This window comes from Neofelis nebulosa, chromosome 4, assembly GCF_028018385.1.
Source record: "Neofelis nebulosa isolate mNeoNeb1 chromosome 4, mNeoNeb1.pri, whole genome shotgun sequence".
Classification (NCBI taxonomy): domain Eukaryota; kingdom Metazoa; phylum Chordata; class Mammalia; order Carnivora; family Felidae; genus Neofelis; species Neofelis nebulosa.
The window spans coordinates 25,337,176-25,356,860 of record NC_080785.1 but is presented as its reverse complement, the minus strand read 5'-3'; the positions used below and the strand labels follow the sequence as shown (position 1 = coordinate 25,356,860).

Genomic DNA, 19,685 nt, shown 5'->3' with positions numbered 1-19,685 from the left:
TGGCATGCCACAAAATTTCAATTCATTTTAAAAGCTTTCTTTGCTGTTATTATGTGATTGAAAGTGCAAAAGCAAGTTGCCATTCTCATGGCACTATTTGCATTGGCTATTATCCCCTAAAATCCCCTTTAAACAGCTACATTGTCAGCCCATAGGCCTCATTTAGAACTACAAAAAAGCCCAGATTAATTCGATCAAAGAAAGAGCCAAGTACAAAATGCACTTTTCAAACTGTATCAGAGTGGGTTCGCTTTACAGATCGCTTCGGGGCAAGAACCGCAGGGGAAAGAAAGCCCTGAAAATAAAGCTTGGTTACGAAGCGAAATAACTAGGTTTGGCTCCTTCTCTGATTTACTGGAGCACCTCAAGGCGAAATCGCCAATTAAAAATTCTTAGAGGGAAAGATATTTAAATATAAATGCTGAAACAGACCCCCACAAACCGCAGCATCACATTCGTACCCCTGGCTTTCGGCCACCATTCTTCGGAGGCAGTTCGAAGCCTTGCCTGGGTAACCCGGTTAGTAGGAGGCTTTTCTGAAGTCGCAGACACCACATTCAGCCAAAGGACTTTGCACTGGCAAACATTTATGTCCGACTCTTCTCACCCCATCCCCAGAGGAAATGTTTTAAGTTACCACAAGAAAAGAAAATGCTGGAAAACAAAGGGGGAAAAAACCGGTGATGACAACATTTCTTTTCACAAAACAAAACCTGCTCAAGATTCCGGTCGAATTCCGGGATCGGAAGCTGGCTGCAAGCGCCCTTCCACAGGCAGGCTGACGGGGCTGTCTCACCTGGGGGTCTGGAGGTGGGGGAGAAAGCTGGGGTGAGCCAAGCTGGAGTTTGGGTCTCTTAGGGACGCTCCATTAGTTTCCTAGGCGGGGTGAGCGGCGTCCGTTTTCCACTGCAGATGGTGCAGCCGGCCAGCTCCCTCCCTCTCGGCCCGAAGCTGTTCCTTCCCTTCAGCGGCGGCTTTTGTGCGCTGAGAACATTTTACTGGGGAGGGAAGGGCTGCACAGAGGTAGGGCTACAGGACGCGGGCAGCGAGACGTGCCGGTGCCTCTTCTGGGACGGAGCAGAGCCGGGAGAGCGCTGCAAACACAGGCAGCTGCAATAAATATCAAAGTCGTTTGCAGGAGGGAGGAACCAGGGAGGATTTCAGCCGGTTGTGTCGGTTCAAGCTTTTGCTCCGGGAGGGACAAACTCAAAAGTCCTGAGTTGTCTGCTGTTTCCCCAAACCCACCCTGGAAACAAAAGAACATCGTGCTGCTGTAATCACATCTCATAAAATGTTTAGGAAGCTTACCAAGAGGCTCCAACCATAAAACAGCAGTCCTGAACTTCCTGGTCGCATGCTCAGCTAGAAATGCACAGGGCTATTAAGTTACTCAGTTTGCTCAGAGGTGTTCACCACCCCCAGCAACCAAATCCTCATCCTCCTGAAAATTATCTGGAGGAAACAAATATGGATAGAAAACTGCAAATTTGGATGTTATTCCTCCTCCCATACCTGAAATCAGGCAAACAGAGAAAGAAGTAAATGGTGAATACATATACAGGAAAGAGAATATAGAATCGAGTTGTTTTCTGTGAAGGAAAACCTTCTATTTTCCTCCCAAATCTTCAAAACAAATTATTCAAACTCATTCCCTGGTGGGGAATGAGCTCCCTGGTGGGGAATTTAACTACAGCAATACAGTACCAAAAAAAAAAAAAAAAAAAAAAAACAGTTCTGGATTTTTGAGATCTGGATAAACTTTCTGAAACTCTGCAACCTAAACTTAACAGAGGAAGGACCACTGTATCTATTTGATCCCTGATGAGACAAATTGAATGAATCACTGTGAAAAAATACACCCACAGTAATTTCTTTCTGGTAAATTTCAGTAGCCTGTTAACTAGTTGGAATAGGAATGTTTCTGTGACTTTTTGTAGGTCTCGCTGCCCTAAATGAATACACAATTACTTCCCTTGGTGGTAAAGATGTGTTTGATAATGAGTCAAGAATTGTCCAAGCAAAATAAGAAAGGAAGATCAGCACCTCCCAGATTACCACCACTGCCAGTGTTCAGAGACCCAAGGTGATCCCATCAGGACTCACAAGGACATTGTTTAAGGTAAATCCCTTGAGGCCATTTTTTTAGGAGGCCAGGAGAATAAAGGAACAGGTGTCAGGGTATATTGTAAAAGCTTCCACTCTCTTTTAGAAGATCTAATTCTGGTCCTGGCTCTGCCTCTGACTAACGAAATGACCTTAGCTTAGTTGCTTTCCCTCTCTAGATCTTACTTTTCTCATCCATAAAATAAGGCTAAACTAGACGATTTCCAAGGGCCATCCCAGAAATAATATCAAAGAGTGATGAGAGCATTCCTATGGAAAACGCAGACAACACTAATTACAATGGGTCTAAAATGAGTTTCTCATGTTATGTGCTATCTAGGTAACAGAATAGCTTCACTGGCATAGGTTGGGGCTTGAAAGATTTCGTCTTAGCCTCCTAAAGGCTCTGGTCATCCCTAGGCTATGCATAAGAATTAACTTCAGGGAGGTCCATTTGAAATTAGTCACAGAGCTTCTGGCAGTTGCCTGCACAACTGATCCCCAGTTTGAATTGTCCATAGGGAAGCCTATTTGACCTATCTGGCCATGGGGCCCAAGCTGTTAGTCCTCTAGAAACAGTTTCTAGGTTTTCTTCAGTCAAATGAAAAACAGGATGCCACTTAAAAAAATTACTGAGGCGCCTGGGCAGATCAGTCGGTTAAGCCTCTGAGTCTCAATCTTAGCTCAGGTCTTGATCTCAGGGTTGTGAGTTCAAGCCTGGCACTGGGCTCCGTGCTGGGCATGAAGCCTACTTAAAAAAGGGGGGGGGGGGGGGGGGTGGACGCCTGGGTAGCTCTTCATTTCAGCCTAAGTTGTGGTCTCGCAGTTGTGGGATTGAGTCCGCATTGGCCTTCACGCTGAGCATGGTGCCTGCTTGGGATTCTCTCTCTCTCTCTCTCTCTCTCTCTCTCTCTCTCTCTCTGCCTCCCCCACTCATGTTGTCTCTGTCTCTCTCAAATTAAATAAATAAACTTAAAACATTAAAAAAAATTTTAATGTTTACTTATTATTGAGAGACAGAGAAAGAGCATGAGCAGGGGAGGGGCAGAGAGAGAGGGAGACACAGAATCTGAAGCAGGCTCCAGGCTCCGAGCTGTCAGCACAGAGCCCGACGCGGGGCTCGAACTCACAAACCACGAGATCATGATGCAAGCCAAAGTCGGACGCTTAACCAACTGAGCCACCCAGGTACCCCAAAACATTAAAAAAAAAAAAAAAAAAAAAGAGTGAGGGGCGCCTGGGTGGCTCAGTCGGTTGAGCAGCCGACTTCGGCTCAGGCCATGATCTCATGGCTTGTGGGTTCGAGCCCCGTGTCGGGCTCTGTGCTGACAGCTCGGAGCCTGGAGTCCGCTTCAGATTCTGTGTCTCCCTCTCTCTCTGCACCTCTCCCACTCACACTCTCTCTCTCTCAAAAAAAATAAACACTAAAAAAAGAATTTTTTAAATAAAATAAAACAAACAAAAAAAAAGAGTGAAAAAGAATAAGCTCTCCACTCCTCACACTCTAATGGAGGTCAGCAAAAGAGAGCAAATAAACAAAAATTATATCAGCATAGGGTGTGGGACAGGAACCAGGTAGGCCACACTGCGTTGATGGACTCTTCAGAAGAACTAGCCATGCACGGCTCAGGGAGGAAAGCCCTCTGGGCAGAGGGAAGAGCTATGGGCAGAAAGAAAGCCAGGGTGGCTGGAATGCAGTGGTGGAGGAAGTGAGTGGTATGAGATAGTCAGGGAGAGAGGCAGGAGCCAGACCACGTACAAGATTGGATTTTATGCTAATTATAGGAGGGAGCATAATCAGAGAGTTTTAAGCAGGGTACTGACATGATCTGTGTTCCATTTTTAGAAAGTATTCCTGCTCTGTGAAGAACGGACGGAGCAAGTGTAGAAGGGAGGTTGTTTCAATAATACAAGTAAAGGTAAAAACGGCTTCAACTGGGAAGTAGTGGTGAAGTGAGCATATTCAAGACATGCCTTGGAAGACTTGTTGCCGGAGCAAATGGAGATGAGTCACGGGAGAGGTCGCTGACGGAAAGAGAGGAACAAGTGTGTTGAGCAACTGCTTGAAGGAGAAGCAAGTCTAGTGGGGTGGCAGGAATTACGAGTTCTGGTATGGCAACTTTAAGTTTGAAATTCCGTATTAAATGTGTATGTGGCCAAGATCAACTAGGCAGTTGGACACATGAGTTAGGAGGTGCAGGGAAAGGTCACGGCTGCCGTGAGATCTGCAAGTCCCTGGGATGGGGTAAATGACCATCAATAGTCAATTATTCTGATTAAGACCCTTCATCTCACAGATAAATGTAGCAGAAGCTCCCCAACCCAATTTCATCTGGGATTTGTAGTTGGTTAATAAATCAAACACTCCTTTTGTGTTTTGCTTCGGCACTCTTGGTCTACCCAAATCCAGGGAATTTTGGTCACTTGTTCCGGGCCCAGCTGCCGCAATCTGACAGTACCTACCTTTGTGCCCACGCCCCACTTCTCTCACTTCCGCCTCCAGGTTTTCCTGGAGGAAAGACCTGCCCACATGTATATACATTGCCCGCATATGTGCAATTGGGAAGTGCGAGGAAATTAATGCCCAATGGGGCAAGTTTTTGACTGAGGCAAAATGGCAGCTGACAGATCAATTCTTCCTTCCATCAGACTCTATATGAACTGACCTGAAAACAAAACACAGCAAAGCAAAGCCTGTCAGAAAATGACCTCACAAGGTTGAGAAATCATTAATTTTTTTTTGAAAAAAAAGATTTTAAGTAATCTTGGGGCACCTGGGTGGCTCAGTCGGTTAAGCATCTGACTTCGGCTCAGGTCGTGATCTCATGGTTCATGAGTTCAAGCCCCGCGTCAGGCTCTGTGCTGCTAGCTCAGAGCCTGGAGTCTGCTCCAGACTCTGTGTCTCCCTCTCTCTCCAACCCTCCCCTGCTTGCACTCTGTCTCTCTGTCTGTAAAAAATAAATAAACATTAAAAAAAGATTTTAAGTAATCTCTACACCCAACGTGGGGTTCATACAACCCCGAGATCAAGAGTCATTCGCAATTACTTCTCACCAAGGCTGATGTAGCTTGTACCACTCCTGAATGCTCAATCTGCCAACAGCAGAGACTGGCACTGAAATATTTATTAACGTACCACTATTCCTCATGGAATTACATTTACATCACCTTCTATGTTAGATGGGGAACACCACCATCCAGGGTTTACAAATGCCTACATTATATCACATATAACATTGCCTTGGTCCAAGGGACCCACTTGATAAAAGAAAAAGTATAACAAGGGACACATGACTATGGACTCCACTATCTCACCATATGCCTCATCACTCTGACACATTCAGGCTAATAGATAGTGTAAAGCCATGGGGCAGAGGGCAGCGGCAGGGGTGGGAAGAAGGTTGCTGAGAACCCATCCCAGGGAATCAGGGAAAGAGGAGAGCCAGGACATCTTGTGAGCAGGAATCCCAAGTCCCCAAGCACAGGCTTCATTGTCTCTCAAATTCTCTTACAAAACACACATTCAGAGATAAAATTATTCAGAATTTCAATGAGGCACCTGGGTGGCTCAGTCATTTGAGCTTCCGACTTCAGCTCAGGTTATGGTCTCATGGTATGAGGGTTCGGGCCCCACTTAGGGCTCTGTGCTGACAGCTCAGAGCCTGGAGCCTGCTTCGGATTCTGTGTCTCCTTCTCTCTCTCTGCCCCTTCCCCACTCACGCTCGCTCTCACTCTCTCTCAAAAAATAATAAACACTTAAAAAAAAAAAAAAGAATTTCAAGACAGTAATACAGAACATTAAACCCCAGGAGTCAGCCCCCTCCTGAGCTTGGGGCTCTGTATATTGGTCACATGCCCAAGAAGTCAGCCCTAGTGCCCATACATGTCTAAATGGGAGTGTAAGAAAGTTAATACTCCATGGAGCAAACTTTTAACCAATGGGAGGTGGGAAGTAGCAAGTAAATTCTTCTCCCTCTTTTCACTAGACATACTGTCCTAAAAAGCAGCCATGTATATAGTGTCTCAGAAAATAGTCCCATAAGATCAAGAAATCGGTCACACTTGATTGTAAGCGTGGGCCACTTCAGCTTGGCGTTTTCATATTGGCTCTCCCTCTTTCCTTGCCTCACTCCCCTTTTCTTCATCCTGCTTGGATTGCATTCCTGATTAAAGTAATAGCACATAAGCCATTTCCACAAGCTCTGCATTCTGGGTAACTCAGGCTAAGACAATCAGTTCACTCAAAAAGCAAGGAGGGAACATACTTTAAATATTTATTTTAATTTAAACATTCAGCTTTAATTTAAAATGTTATTTCAATTTAAAATGTTTGAGCATGCATTCGTTTGCAATTTCTCCAAAGGTTTTTGTCTCTTTAAAGACTGGAACCAGAGACTGAAGTTCTATTTTGTTTTTATTGACTAAATCACAACCAACGCACATCATTTACAACTCATAGCCTCCACCATCCCTAGTTTATTTAAAGTAAAACAATAATTTAAAGACCCTGTTAAAGCAGCTTAAATGCATAATTCCTCTAAATTTTTACAGACTTTTTTTTCTGGTCTCAACAGTTGCCCCACCAAACCAAACATTATTTTAGTGAGCACCTATATTAAGTCCCTCCAAAAACATTCAGCTTGGCTTCGTAGTAACAATCGTTTTTTTCAACTACTTTTTCATAGGTTGATGTGATATTTAATTAAATTGTAATCACAAGTACATTCCGTATAAACAAATTGACATTGTTACAATTGAAAAGACGATCAAAAATACAATACATACACAGGTTTCAGGATGTACGTAAGTGATTCCTGGCAAAATTCAGCTCTCCCTACAAGGACAGAAGACTGTAGTATCCCCAGACCAATAGCATCAGTGTCGCCTGGGAACCAGTTAGAAATGCAAAATTCTCCCGGGTGCCTGGGTGGCTCATTTGGTTAAGCATCCCACTTCGGCTCAGGTCACGATCTCGAGGTTCGTGGGTTTAAGCCCCGCTTTGGGCTCAGTGCTAACAGCTCAGAGCCTGGAGCCTACTTTGGATTGTGCGCCTCCCTCTTTCTGCTCCTCCCCTGCTCTCTCTCTGTCTCTCAAAAATAAATAAATGTTAAAAAAAAAACAAAAAAAACTAAGAAATGCAAAAGTCTCAGGCCATCCCAAACCAACTGAATCAGAAACTCTGGGAGTGGAGCTCGGTAATCAGTTCTGAGTAACAGGCAAGTTTGAGAAGCACTGTCCTAGGGGCACCTGGGTGGCTCAGTCGGTCGACTTCGGTTCAGGTCATGATCTCACAGTTCGTGAGTTCGAGCTCTGTGCTGACAGCTCAAAGCTTGGAGCCTGCTTCGGATCCTGTGTCCACCTCTCTCTCTGTTCCTCCCCCACTCACACTCGCTCTTTCTCTTTCAAAAATAAAAAAACATTGAGATGCACTGTCCTAGAGCATATAGTAGCCAGGAGCCTTCACATGATGGACAAGTAGAGAGAGCCCTTCATTTAACAAGATAGTTAATTGGAGATCAGTTAAAGAACTTCTATTGTGTTTTAGTTAGGGTTAGGTTTGGCTTCATATAAACAAAAGCCAAAACAACAGTGGTTTGTGTGCAGATAGTGAACACTACTGAAATATACATTTAAAAATGGTTAAGATGAGAAATGTATTTCACTTTTTGACCACAATTTTAAAATGACCAAATGCATCAATTAAAATTTTAAAAACAGTAGCTTACGCAAATTAGGAATTTATTTTTCTTCCATCTAGAAGAAATCTAGAGGTAGACACTACAGGGGTACCTGGGTAGCTCAGTCAGTTGAGCATCCAACTCTTGATTTCAGCTCAGATCATGATCCCAGGACGGTGGGATCGAGTCCCATGCTGGGCTCCACAATGAGCATGGAGCCTGCTTAAGATTACCTCTCTCCCCTCGGGGCGCCTGGGTGGCTCAGTCTGTTAAGCGTCCGACTTCGGCTCAGGTCACGATCTCGCGGTCCGTGAGTTCGAGCCCCGCGGCGGGCTCTGGGCAGACGGCTCAGAGCCTGGAGCCTGTTTCCGATTCTGTGTCTCCCTCTCTCTCTGCCCCTCCCCCGTTCATGCTCTGTCTCTCTCTGTCTCAAAAATAAAAACGTTAAAAAAAAAAAAAAAAAAAAGATTACCTCTCTCCCCTCTATCCCTCTCTTTTATGCTCTCTCTCTCTCTCTTAAAAAAAAAAAAAAAAAAAAAAAAAATAGACAATCCATTACATACATGACACTCCAGTAAGTAACAAAAGACCCAGGGTGCTTTCCAGCTCACTCTCCACCATCCCTAGTGTGGGGCCCTCCTCCTCATGGTCTAAGAGGGCTGCTAGAGCTTTAGCCACTGAATATCTTTTCCAGGCAGCAGAATAGAACAAAGGAAAAGACAGGGGTACTTCTTCCCTTTAAAAAGAGCCTTCGGGGTGGCTGGGTGGCTCAGTGGCTCAGTCAGTTAAGTGTCCGACTTTGGCTCTGGTCATGATCTCATGGTACATGGGTTCAAGCCCTGCATTGGGCTCTGTGCTGACAGCTCAGAGCCTGAAGCCTGCTTCAGATTCTGTGTCTCCATCTCTCTGCCCCTCTTCCACTCGACTCTCTTTCTCAAAAACAAAAACAAAATTAAAAAGAAAGAGTTTTCACAGCAATCCCAAACAGTACTTTATTTCAACATTTCCTTACGTAGTAGTCACATGGTCTTGCATAGCTGCAACGGACCTTAGCAAATGTCTTTGATCTTGAGGCACAACATGCCCACTTCGATACTGAGGTGCTATTGCTAAGGGAGAAGAAGAGAATAAATATTGGAAGACAATCAGCAGACTCTACCACATATTGTAACTGTAAAATCATGCCAGCCATTACCCAGACCTCAAATGAAGAAATCTCTCATAGGGGGCGCCTGGGTGGCTCAGTCCGTTGAGCGTCCGACTTTGGCTCAGGTCATGATCTCACGGTTCGTGAGTTTGAGCCCCACGTCGGGCTCTGGGCTGATGGCTCAGAGCCTGGAGCCTGCTTCCAATCCTGTGTCTCCCTCTCTCTCTGCCCCTCCGCCACTCATACTCTGTCTCTCTCTGTCTCAAAAATGAATAAACATTAAAAAAAAAAAAATTAAAAAAAAAAAGAATTCTCTCATATAAACATTTCTAGACATTGCTGTAGTAAAAATACACATGAATTCAGCTCTCTTTTGAGAAGTAAGAATTCCCATTTTTCATGAGATTTTAAAAGGGAAGAGGGGGAAAGAAAAACGCTTTCACCAAGGCGTATTACAATCCAACCGCTGTGCCTTTGTATCTGTGCTCTCATTGATTGTCCACCAGCCCGTGTGGCAGGAAGTCTCACTTTCTGTAACAAGATGGGCTAGATTTGATCCAGTTAAAAAGAAAACTCGCTGGGGGCGCCTGGGTGGCGCAGTCGGTTAAGCGTCCGACTTCAGCCAGGTCACGATCTCGCGGTCCGTGGGTTCGAGCCCCGCGTCGGGCTCTGGGCTGATGGCTCGGAGCCTGGAGCCTGTTTCCGATTCTGTGTCTCCCTCTCTCTCTGCCCCTCCCCCGTTCATGCTCTGTCTCTCTCTGTCCCAAAAATTAAAAAAAAAACGTTGAAAAAAAAAATTAAAAAAAAAAGAAAAAAAAAAAAAAGAAAACTCGCTGGCCACTTGTTGGCCGGGAGATAGGGAAGTGAAGGAATCATACAAGAGTTTCTATAGGTTTTGACCTTTTGAAGGGACATGACCACACCCAGCTTCTAGCAGGTGACCAGTTGCCCCGGGAGATCTGGAAACGTCAGTTACTAATGGCCCAAGTAAGAAAGAAGCTCCTTGACACCAGGTGTCTCCCTGCGTGGTAATTAGCAGCTGGCCCACATCCTCACACAGCCAAGGAGCCTGATAAATATTTAAATTGAATTGTTTGTGATTGTAAGTTTAAAAATCCGCCCCCAAATCTCTCATGTGAGCTTCAATCATCTTTCTAGAACTACTGTTGTCTCAAAAGAATTAGCTGCTGCAGGCATTTATTCTTAGAATTCATCCAGGTAATAAAAAGTAAGAAATTGCTGAAAATTAGGTTCTGCCCCACTCTGTCCACACTGCCTGCTGCCCCTGAGGCAGGGGGTCGGGGTTGGGGGGCGCTCCCCAGGACAGCATGGGTACCAGCCCTCTAGTGGAGGAAGCATTTACTTTGATTTTCAGGCTGCAGTACAATTGGATGTGTCAAAATTCTGCCTGCCCTTTTACGAGGCAGTAATAACAGATGTTGCTATGGGAATTACATTTTTCCAATGATTAGATTATATAGCGAGCTAATCACTTTTGCTTTTATGAAGAATAAAATGCACCACCACACAGCTGGAGTTGTTATTAGCAATTGTCAACTAAATAATTTAAGCGGTGCTGTTTATGTAAGTCCCTAATTACTGCTGGGATTTGTACAGTGAGATAGAATTAATGATCTTTTCTGTCATATCTCTTCTGTAATGTGATGACTTTTGTGAGCTTCCTCCTTCTAATTGCATAAAACAAGGAAAGCACCCTGTTAAGGAAAAATAGGTACCTAAATAATGATGAGTCAAAACCCACCTAATTAAGACATGTGTGCCATAGCTGAGCCCAGAGCAGCTCAGGGACACATTTCTAATCATTGCGGATGTCTCAGAAACAAACTGTGCATTCATATACCAAGGGAACGGCCAGCATTATCCATTCAAACATCTTCACCTATATATTTCTCGGCCTCTAGAGTCAGGATTTTATCATCTTTATCAATGGGATGCTGGACTTGGATAACTTTATACCACCTTTGGAAATAAACCTTATTATGTGGGTTCTCATCCCATCTCACAACTCCCCAGGCCATTTCTGGATTCACAAACCCTTTAAAGTTTTTTTTTAATGGCCCTTGGACCATTACAGAATTTTGATATTTCTTATGATTTCATAGAGGTATTAGCTGGCCTGGACTCTGACCGAAGGCAGTTAATGTAAGCGGTGACAGGGTACAGAGAGAAGTGTGACGGTCTAAAGGCTCAGGACCATGGCTCACACAGGAGGTCTAGGTTCATCAGCCTGCTGGGTGTACCAGAACAAGGCCAGAAAGACATCATTTCAGAGAAGAAGGGCAGAACTCACCTGCACAAAGGAGGATGGAGACAGGGAAAATGTACTTTTCCATCCACTTAAGAGACTTCAAAGGGCTCAGCCTGGCTTGAAGACAATACCAGGTTACCAAGAAGAGTGGCCTCTTAGTCGGGGCTAAGATCTGGAAAGGGGAGAGAACAACGTGGCTGGAAGGAGCTATTAAATGTATTATACTTTAGCCTATGGTTTCCTTAAATGTGTATCTTGTGTCCTAAAATCCTCTTGCATCATAATAAAAGTGAGTATAGACAAGTTTTGACAGTCTATTGATTGGGCAATTCTTACCCTGGTACCAACTGTGATGTGTGTGTGTGTGTGTGTGTGTGTGTGTGTGTGTGTGTGTGTTCACTTCCTTCAAAACTGTTCAACATCTATCTTTTAAGTCTTCACTGAAAACTCTTTATGAATTCTTCATCTCACCAGAGGGGAGTCTGTGGTTCTAGGTGAGGGAAGAGACACATCAATACGGCGTGTAGAACACACTGAGTCACAAGTGACTGGTGTACCACCAGACAGAAACCCTGCATTGGGTATATGAAGTTGAAGCTCAAGGAAGGGTCCAGAACTAGAACACGGGGTTAGGGGTCACATGGTGGTGGCAATTAAAGCTAGGAAACTGGATGGTTCCCCAAGAGAGTTGTGAAGTAATGAGAGAAGTTCAAATACAGAACTCAAGTCAACAGCAACATTTTCTAGTGAGTGGGGAAGACAACTAAGTCACAGAGGTAAGAAGAGAGGAAGTCATAGGAGAAAGAAGACAGAGGTGTTGCTACCTAGGAGAGAAGTTTTGGGAAGGGATGGTTCATAGTGTCAGAGACTGTGGCCACACTATGACCGTAGTGCGGTCAGAGGCCACAATGGTCAAGCAGACCAAGGAGCCTAAAAGAGGCATCTCTGCTTGAAGGTGCAGGACAGGTAACTCCTAGAGAAGAAATTGTGGTCACATCCCATAGAACCACTGGGAAAACTCTGCAGGAGGAATTTACATAAAGATTTCACAAGGAAACCCCACATGGGCAAGCCTTCGCTGTGGGGGAAGGGGTGGGTAGAAGGCAAGGGTAACCCACATTATCACCCATACGAATTTCTCATTAATTTGGGGACCATGTTGGGGCTCACAATTATGAGGCTCCAGCTCCAGACTTTGGATCTGCCAGGGACCAGGCATCACCACAGCCTCAGGCCTTCCAAGTATAGCTGGTGCTGCACACCTTCCCATCATCATCCCCATCAGGTGTACCGATTTCCTCAGGCCGCCATAACAGAGAACCACAAACTAGGTAGCCTAAAACAACATAAATGTAGTCTCTCTCAATTCCGGAGCCTACAAGTCCCAAATCAAGGTGTCAACAGTGCCATACTCCCTCTTCCTGCCTTCTGGTGGCTCCTGGCAATCCATGCTGTTCCCTGGCTTCCGGCCGTATCACTCCATACTCTGCCTCCGATTTCACATGGCCTTCTTCCCTGTGTCTGTGTGTCTCCTCTTATAAGGACAAAAGTCATTGGGTTAGGGTCCACTTGAACCCAGAATGACCTCATCTTAAATAATTATATCTGCAAAGACCCTATTTCCAACTAAGGTCACATTCTGAGGTTCCAAGTAGATGTGAATTTGAGAGACACTATTCAGCCCATCACACTGAATATATAAGCACCTCCCTAGGAAAACCAGGCATTGCTTAAAGAGTAGGACAGGCTGCCAAGTTGTTTCTCTCCCCTCCCTCCACCTCTTCAATCTCTCTTTTCTCTCAGCAGTGTCCCCTAGAGGAGTGGACAGAGGCATTTTGTCAGCCAGGCTATCTATCTTTAACGGTTTGTCATGAGAAGTGTGCTGGCCCATTGTGCACCCAAATCGGAAGCCTGGGAACCAGAGCTTCTGAACCCACTTCTGAATGACCCAGTTACGTGGCTTACACATACCCCTCAGCCCCTGCTCATTCTCAGACTGTGCTCATGAGTTTGGCACAGAGCCCGGCTGCACTTCAGCTCCTGACCTTTGGCTCTGCCATGGATCCAAAATTTACCTCAGTGCCCTGAGATGTGTCTTCATGGGTCAGTTCTTTCCTAACAGCCATTTGGACATGGCCCAGGGTTACCACAGTCACTCACTGTCCTTTAAGGCCTCATTCACCCTGGGACCAGAACGTGCACCTCTGCTCATCTTCCTATCCACTCACCCAGGACTTTAAAACCCTGTCCTTTATATGTGGATAAATGGATCTTTTCCAGGCTGCACTGATGATACAAGTAGTATAGAGAACTACCCTTTAAAGAAGGCATATGGAGGGCGTCTGGCTGGCTCAGTTGAAGAAGCATGTGACTCTTGATCTCGGGGTTGTGAGTTCAAGCCCCATGTTGGGTGCAGCAATTACTTAAAAATAATTTTAAAGATCCTTAAAAAATAGATTCAAAAAAGAAGGCACATGGGATGGCACGCTTCCTTTAAAATGGTCTGGCTAGGGGCACCTGGGTGGCTCAGTCAGTCGAGCATCTGACCTCGGCTCAGGTCATGATCTCGCAATTCATGGGTTCGAGCCCCACATTGGGTTCTGTGCTGACAGCTCAGGGCCTGGAACTTGCTTCGGATTCTGTGTCTCCCTCTCTGTGTCTGTCTCTCTGCCCCTCCCTCGCTTGTGCTCTGTCTCTCTGTCTCTCTCTCTCAAAAATAAATAAATAAAAACATTTAAAAAAAATAAGTAAAAAATAAAATAAAACAAAACAAAATAAAATAAAATGGTCTGTCTAGTCCAGAGCTAAATGCTCTGATGGAGATCAGGACACTGTATGGGGGGGGGGGGGGGCGGTTAATGAAGTTTTAATTTTAGAATAATTTTAGATTCATAGAAAATTTTCAAAGATAATACAGAGAGTTTCCATATACCTCAAACTTGTTTTCCCTGTGATGAACATCTTACATTAGTATGGCACATTTGTCTCAATTAATACACAATATCAATATATTATTATCAACCAAAGTCCACACTTTATTCATATTTTCTTAATTTTTAACTAAGGTCATTTTTCCATCGCAGGATCCCATCCTAGATACCATGTTACATTTAGTCCTCATGTCTCTTTACACTTCTGGCTGCGACACCTCGGACTCTATCCTTTAAGGTGGTTTCTCCACCTCAGACTCAAAGTTCATGCATCTCCACCCTACTTAGACCCCCGGAAGCCATGAATATGGGGACAAAGTTCACAAAGGCAGACGTGAGTCACTCGAGGTTAACACACGGAGCTTAATCCAATCTATGCTTAATCCAATCTATGTCTATTAGAGTGAAATAACCCTTAGAGTGGTGTCAGAAACAGTACTTGAGGAGTCATGGCTTTGGAAGTTATTCTCTGTGATCTCCTTATTTGCCACAAATAAAGTTTCATTTGTGTGACAACTCCAAAAAAAGAAAAAGAGAAAGAATGAAAGAAAGAAAGAAAGAAAGAAAGAAAGAAAGAAAGAAAGAAAGAAAGAAAGAAAGAAGAAGGGAGAGAGAGAGGAAGGAAGGAAGGGAGAGAGTAAGGGAGGGTACTTGGTTTGTACAGCACAAGACTAACAGGAGACAGATCAATAATAAAGCCACATGTCTGTGAAGGAGGTGTCAGAACGTATGTTCTACTCTATAAGTGGGGACTGGAGGGAGGACGAATAGCCTGAGGGCCCAGAGCAAGGCCAGCCAGGGGAGCGGGGGATGGGCACTGCTAGTTCACATCCCCCATGGAGATTAGGGACACAGGCAGCCCTAATATTCTTCATCCTCCAAACAGATGAGCAAACTGGACAGTGGGCCACAGGGATGTATCAAGCTCACAGAGCCCCTCCCCTGTCCCATCAGGGCCAGAGACTCCCAAGGACACTTGTTCTCTTGAACCAGAAGTGCCTCCCATGTGGGGACACCATCAGTAGCAAGGGGCATGAACCCTATTCCATTCTGTTTCCATCAGCACATTCTCCATTTATCTCCATAGGGATCAGAAATGCCATCTCTCTCCCTGTCTGGGGCCAGGTCAGCCTCACCCAGTGAACATTCTGCTGTTTGTAGTTGGGTAGGAGGAGAGGAAGGAGGCCCAATACATGGGAAAGAAAGGGCAACCACTCTAAGGCCTGGAGAAGGAGCTGGGGGGAGGGGAGCAAACAGCCAACAGGAGGTACTTTTCCAATCTCTTCTCCATGTCCTCTAATTATTCCTCACCCATTTTTGCCTCCTTGATCCTCCTAGCATGCTTTTAGTAACTTTATTGAGATATAATTCACATACCAAACAATTCACCCACTTAAAGTGTACAATTCAATGGTGGTTAGGGCTTTTAGCATATGCAGAAAGCTATTCGACCATCACCACTAATTCCAGAACATTTTCATCACCCCCCAAATCAACCCTTTGCTCACTAGCGGTCACTTCCCTTCTTCCCTTCCTACTCCCCAGCCACTGGCAACCACTAATCTGTTTTCTGTCTCTATGGATTTACCTGTTCTGGACATTTCATATAAATAGAATCATACACTATGTGGCCTTCTGTGTTTGGATTCTTCCAGTGAGCATAATGTTTTCCAGGTTCTTCCACATTGTGGCATGTATCAGTACTTCATTCCTTTTTATGGTTGAATAATATTCCATTGTATAGAGAGATCACATTTTGTTTACCCATTTGTCAGTTGGTGGACCTTTGTGCCATTTCCACTTTCTGGCTATTGTATGTATTAGTAGGCATTAGTGTAAAAGTTTTTGTATGGAAGTGTGTTTTCAATTCTCTTGGATGTGTATTTAGCTGTGCAACTGCTGGGTCCTGTGGTAACTCTGTTTAACTTTTCGGGGTGATGCCAGTGACTATACCAACTATTTCACAAGAACAGAAAGTGAATTTCTCCAGGATTTAAGCCAGTGTTCTTTCGGGTTTTGATATATGTACAACTAAACCTAATTATAACTGGTACCCTTGGCCATTAAGTCTCTAGTGGGTACATATCTATGAGTAAATGAGTACATATATATGCTTTTATTGCCAGCGTGTGTCTTGTCTGCCCAATAAGACTGGAAGCAATTTGAGGATGGGGATCGTGTTCTTATCTTTTTCCATCAATCACAGAACCCAATATTGTGCCATGCCCCAAACAGAATTAATTTAAATACTTCTGGATGTATGCATGGATGTGGGGGCTCACAACTAGGTCTAAAGAACAGATAGAAGAGAGAATCACCAGCCTTTCCCCTCTATGAAGTCATGAGAATTTCCTTTCTCCACCACCAGTCACTGAGCTGTACCTTCTAGTCTATTTTTAATTACAGGAAGCTTTATGTTTTCTGTTGAAATTTATTCGGAGAGACACTAGGTGTTGCTGGTTTCCCATGAAAAAGAATATCACTAGGAATTATCCAGTAGTCCTGGAAGGCTTTATTACCAAGAAGTTAGAGAGAGTTTGGATTTTCCATTTTTGCTTTTGCTAAAATGATTTTCAGATAAAATACTTACCAAATATGTACTGTGGTCGGCAGAATACTGTCCCCCCACAGATGTTCATGTTCTAATTTCCAGAGCCTGTTAGGTTACATGGCAAAGGGGAATTAAAATAGGGAGACCATCCTGGTTATTCCAATGGGCCTAATGCAATCACAAGACCAATCAAGAGTAGAAGAGGCAGAAGAGACTATGGGAGAAAGGCACAGAGAAATGTAACATCACTGGCTTTGAAGATGGAAAAAGGGGACCATGAGAAAAGGGATACAGGCAGCCTCTAGAAGCTGGAAGAGGCAAGGAAACAGATTCTCCCTTGAGCCCCCAGAATGGGACGGAGGCCTGTGGACACCTTGATTTTACTTCAGGGAGACACCTCTCAGACTTGTGACCTCCAGAACTGGTAAAATAATAATTTGTGTTATTTTGAAGTCACTAAGTTTGCGGTAATTTGTTATGGCAACAGTAGCAAATCAGTACTTATATTAATATTTTCCCCCACTTCATCCTTTTGAGAATATGACTATATTTCTTAGGGAGACAGTGGGATGGGGGAGCCAGGCTGGGGGGTGGGTGACACTTCACCCACATGTAGTTAATTTATCATTGCATTGTGTTATCTAGTGTAAAAAATGTCAGACATTAATATTAACTGCAATTTATAGTACTTTATACTTTTCCAAGAACTTGCAACGCATTGCTTGGTTTGATCATTAGAATAACTGAAAAACTATGTAAATGCATTGCTTCTTCTCTAACAGATTAAAAACAGTGAGTTGCAAAGGCCCCAGGGTCCCAAAGACAGGTGACCACAGATTCGGCATGCTGTTTTTATCTCTTTCAGGAGTCCTCCTCAGCCTTTCCTAGCTTACTCTTTCAAAGAATTTGAGTCCCAGGGTGCTAGAAAGACAATGGGCTTTACTCTAAATACTAACCTCCAAAATATTTTGAGAGTGGACAGCACACCCCCGGTTAATAAAAAAAAATGTATGTGTAATCTACATTTGAAAAGTAATGTTTGTAGGGGCATCTGGGTGGCTCAGTCAGTTAAGCAGCCGACTTTGGCTCAGGTCATGATCCCACTATTCATGGGTTTGAGTCCTGTGTTGGGCTCTTGTGCTGACAGCTCAGAGCCTGGAGCCTGCTTCAGATTCTGTGTCTCCCTCTCTCTCTGCCCTTCCCCTGCTTGCACTTTGAATCTCTCTTTCTCTCAAAAATAAATAAACTTTAAAAAAAATGTTTTTAATAAAAAGTAATATTTGTATAGGGGCTCCTGGGTGGCTCAGTCGGTTGAAAGTCTGACTTCAGCTCAGGTCATGATCTCAGGGTGTGTGAGTTGGAGCCCCGCATAATGCTCTCTCTGCTGTCAGCGTGGAGCCCACTTTAGATCCTCTGTCTCCTTCTCTCTCTGACCCTCCCCCACTCATCCTCGCTCTCTCTCATTCTCTCTCAAAAACAAATAAAACATTTTTAAAAAGTAACATTTGTATGAAGTGGTGTCAGTCTTCAGAGTCATACTCTCAAACATGAAAGGGAACATTTGGTCCCTTGTCCAGAGCCTATAGGGACAGACAAATGTACAGGGAACCAGAGAAGGTCTACCTGCTAAAGTGAAAAGACAGAGGGGCGCCTGGGTGGCTCAGTCGGTTGAGCGGTTGAGCATCCGGCTTCGGCTCAGGTCATGATCTCACCGTTTGTGAGTTCAAGCCCCACGTCGGGACTTGTGTTGACAGCTCAGAGCCTAGAGTCTGCTTCGGATTCTGTGTCCCCCTCTCTCTCTGCCCCACCCCTGCTTGTGCTCTGTCTTTGTCTTTCAAAAATGAATAAACATAAAAAAAATTTTTTAAGTGAAAAGACAGAGTTTGCCACGTTAGGTGGGTCATTAGCCTCTTGGTGGCTTTTGCTTTTTGGGGCTCCCTGCACTGTGGGTTGTCAGAACCTTCGACATTTGGGTTATCCAGGAGATCAGGGTCCCAGGAAAAACAGGCCGTCACTACCCAAACTCACATAAAACTGAGTTGTAAACACACGAGCCCATTTCATGATTTTCGGGGTGAAAGGACTCCGTTGCGGGGCTAGAATGAGGCTTCTAAGAAATTAGAAGACAGTCACTTGCCAGTGCAGAGAGGGTGACCCTTCTCCCCTGCCTCCAGAAACACAGCCCCCTAAATTTCTCAGCAAGCCACACATTTCCAGTACTTCCCCATTGCCCTCTGCTGGGACACAGAACAGATAGAGACCGGGCCACACGTGTTTAAATCCTGAGTCTGTCATTACTAGCCCTGGGCCTTTGGCAATTCATTTTATTTTGCCAAGCCTCCATGCCCTCATTTGCAAAATAGATATGCTTCACAAGATTGTTGTGATAATTAAGTAAAGTAATGTAGGAAAATGCTAGCAGTCTGCTTCATAGCAGGCACTCCACAAAAGGCCATTGTTATTTCTTTTTGCTTACAGCAACATTTGTGGCTAAGAATCCCTAGACTCAAATCCAGAGAGCTCAGTCTAACTTCCATTCTGCCACCTAAATACTCTTGGGAAAAAAGAATCTAACACGGTTTAGAACCTACTTTGTTTTGGGTATGTACTATGCTGGTTCTTTACTTCCTTAATTTTTCTCTAAGATGAGGAAAAAACCCTGAAAAGGTATTATTATCCCCATGTTAAGAAAATTAAGTTCAGGAAGGTTAATTTATTAAGGTCAGAGAACCGGCAGGAGATTGGATTGAGACTTCCACCCAGAATGTGTGAACCTAGTTCTTTGCTCCAAAACCATCAGCCTGAGGTAAGGCTGCCTAGCAAGGCCCCCGAAAACAGAGAGGAGGCAAAGGGGATTGAAGATGAGGTAAAGTGACCCATTCGTTAGGGCTCTATTTTTAATTCCCCAAGCTGTGTCCCCAGCTTTACAAGAGGCTATAGTTGGAACCCACCAGGGCAACAGCTGGTACTCAGCCCTCCTTTTGCTTTGTTAGAGTGCTTTGGGTCC

The 19,685-nt window shown here is 44.4% G+C and overlaps 1 protein-coding gene across 5 annotated transcripts in view; it reads right to left on the bottom strand.

Moving 5' to 3' along the window:
- The window catches only part of ZNF800 (zinc finger protein 800), a 188,101-nt gene that overhangs the window by 159,564 nt on the left and 8,852 nt on the right, over positions 1-19,685 (bottom strand). The window contains exons 2-5 of one of the 5 annotated variants that reach the window (XM_058724399.1): positions 11,240-11,369; positions 8,794-8,890; positions 4,567-4,769; positions 797-1,246 (exon numbers count right to left, since the gene is read on the bottom strand). The gene's annotated coding sequence lies outside the window, so the exon portion shown is untranslated. Of the gene's footprint in view, positions 1-796; positions 1,247-4,566; positions 4,770-8,793; positions 8,891-11,239; positions 11,370-19,685 lie in introns of those variants that run through there. The other 4 variants (XM_058724401.1, XM_058724402.1, XM_058724400.1 and 1 more) reach the window with 4 other exon arrangements.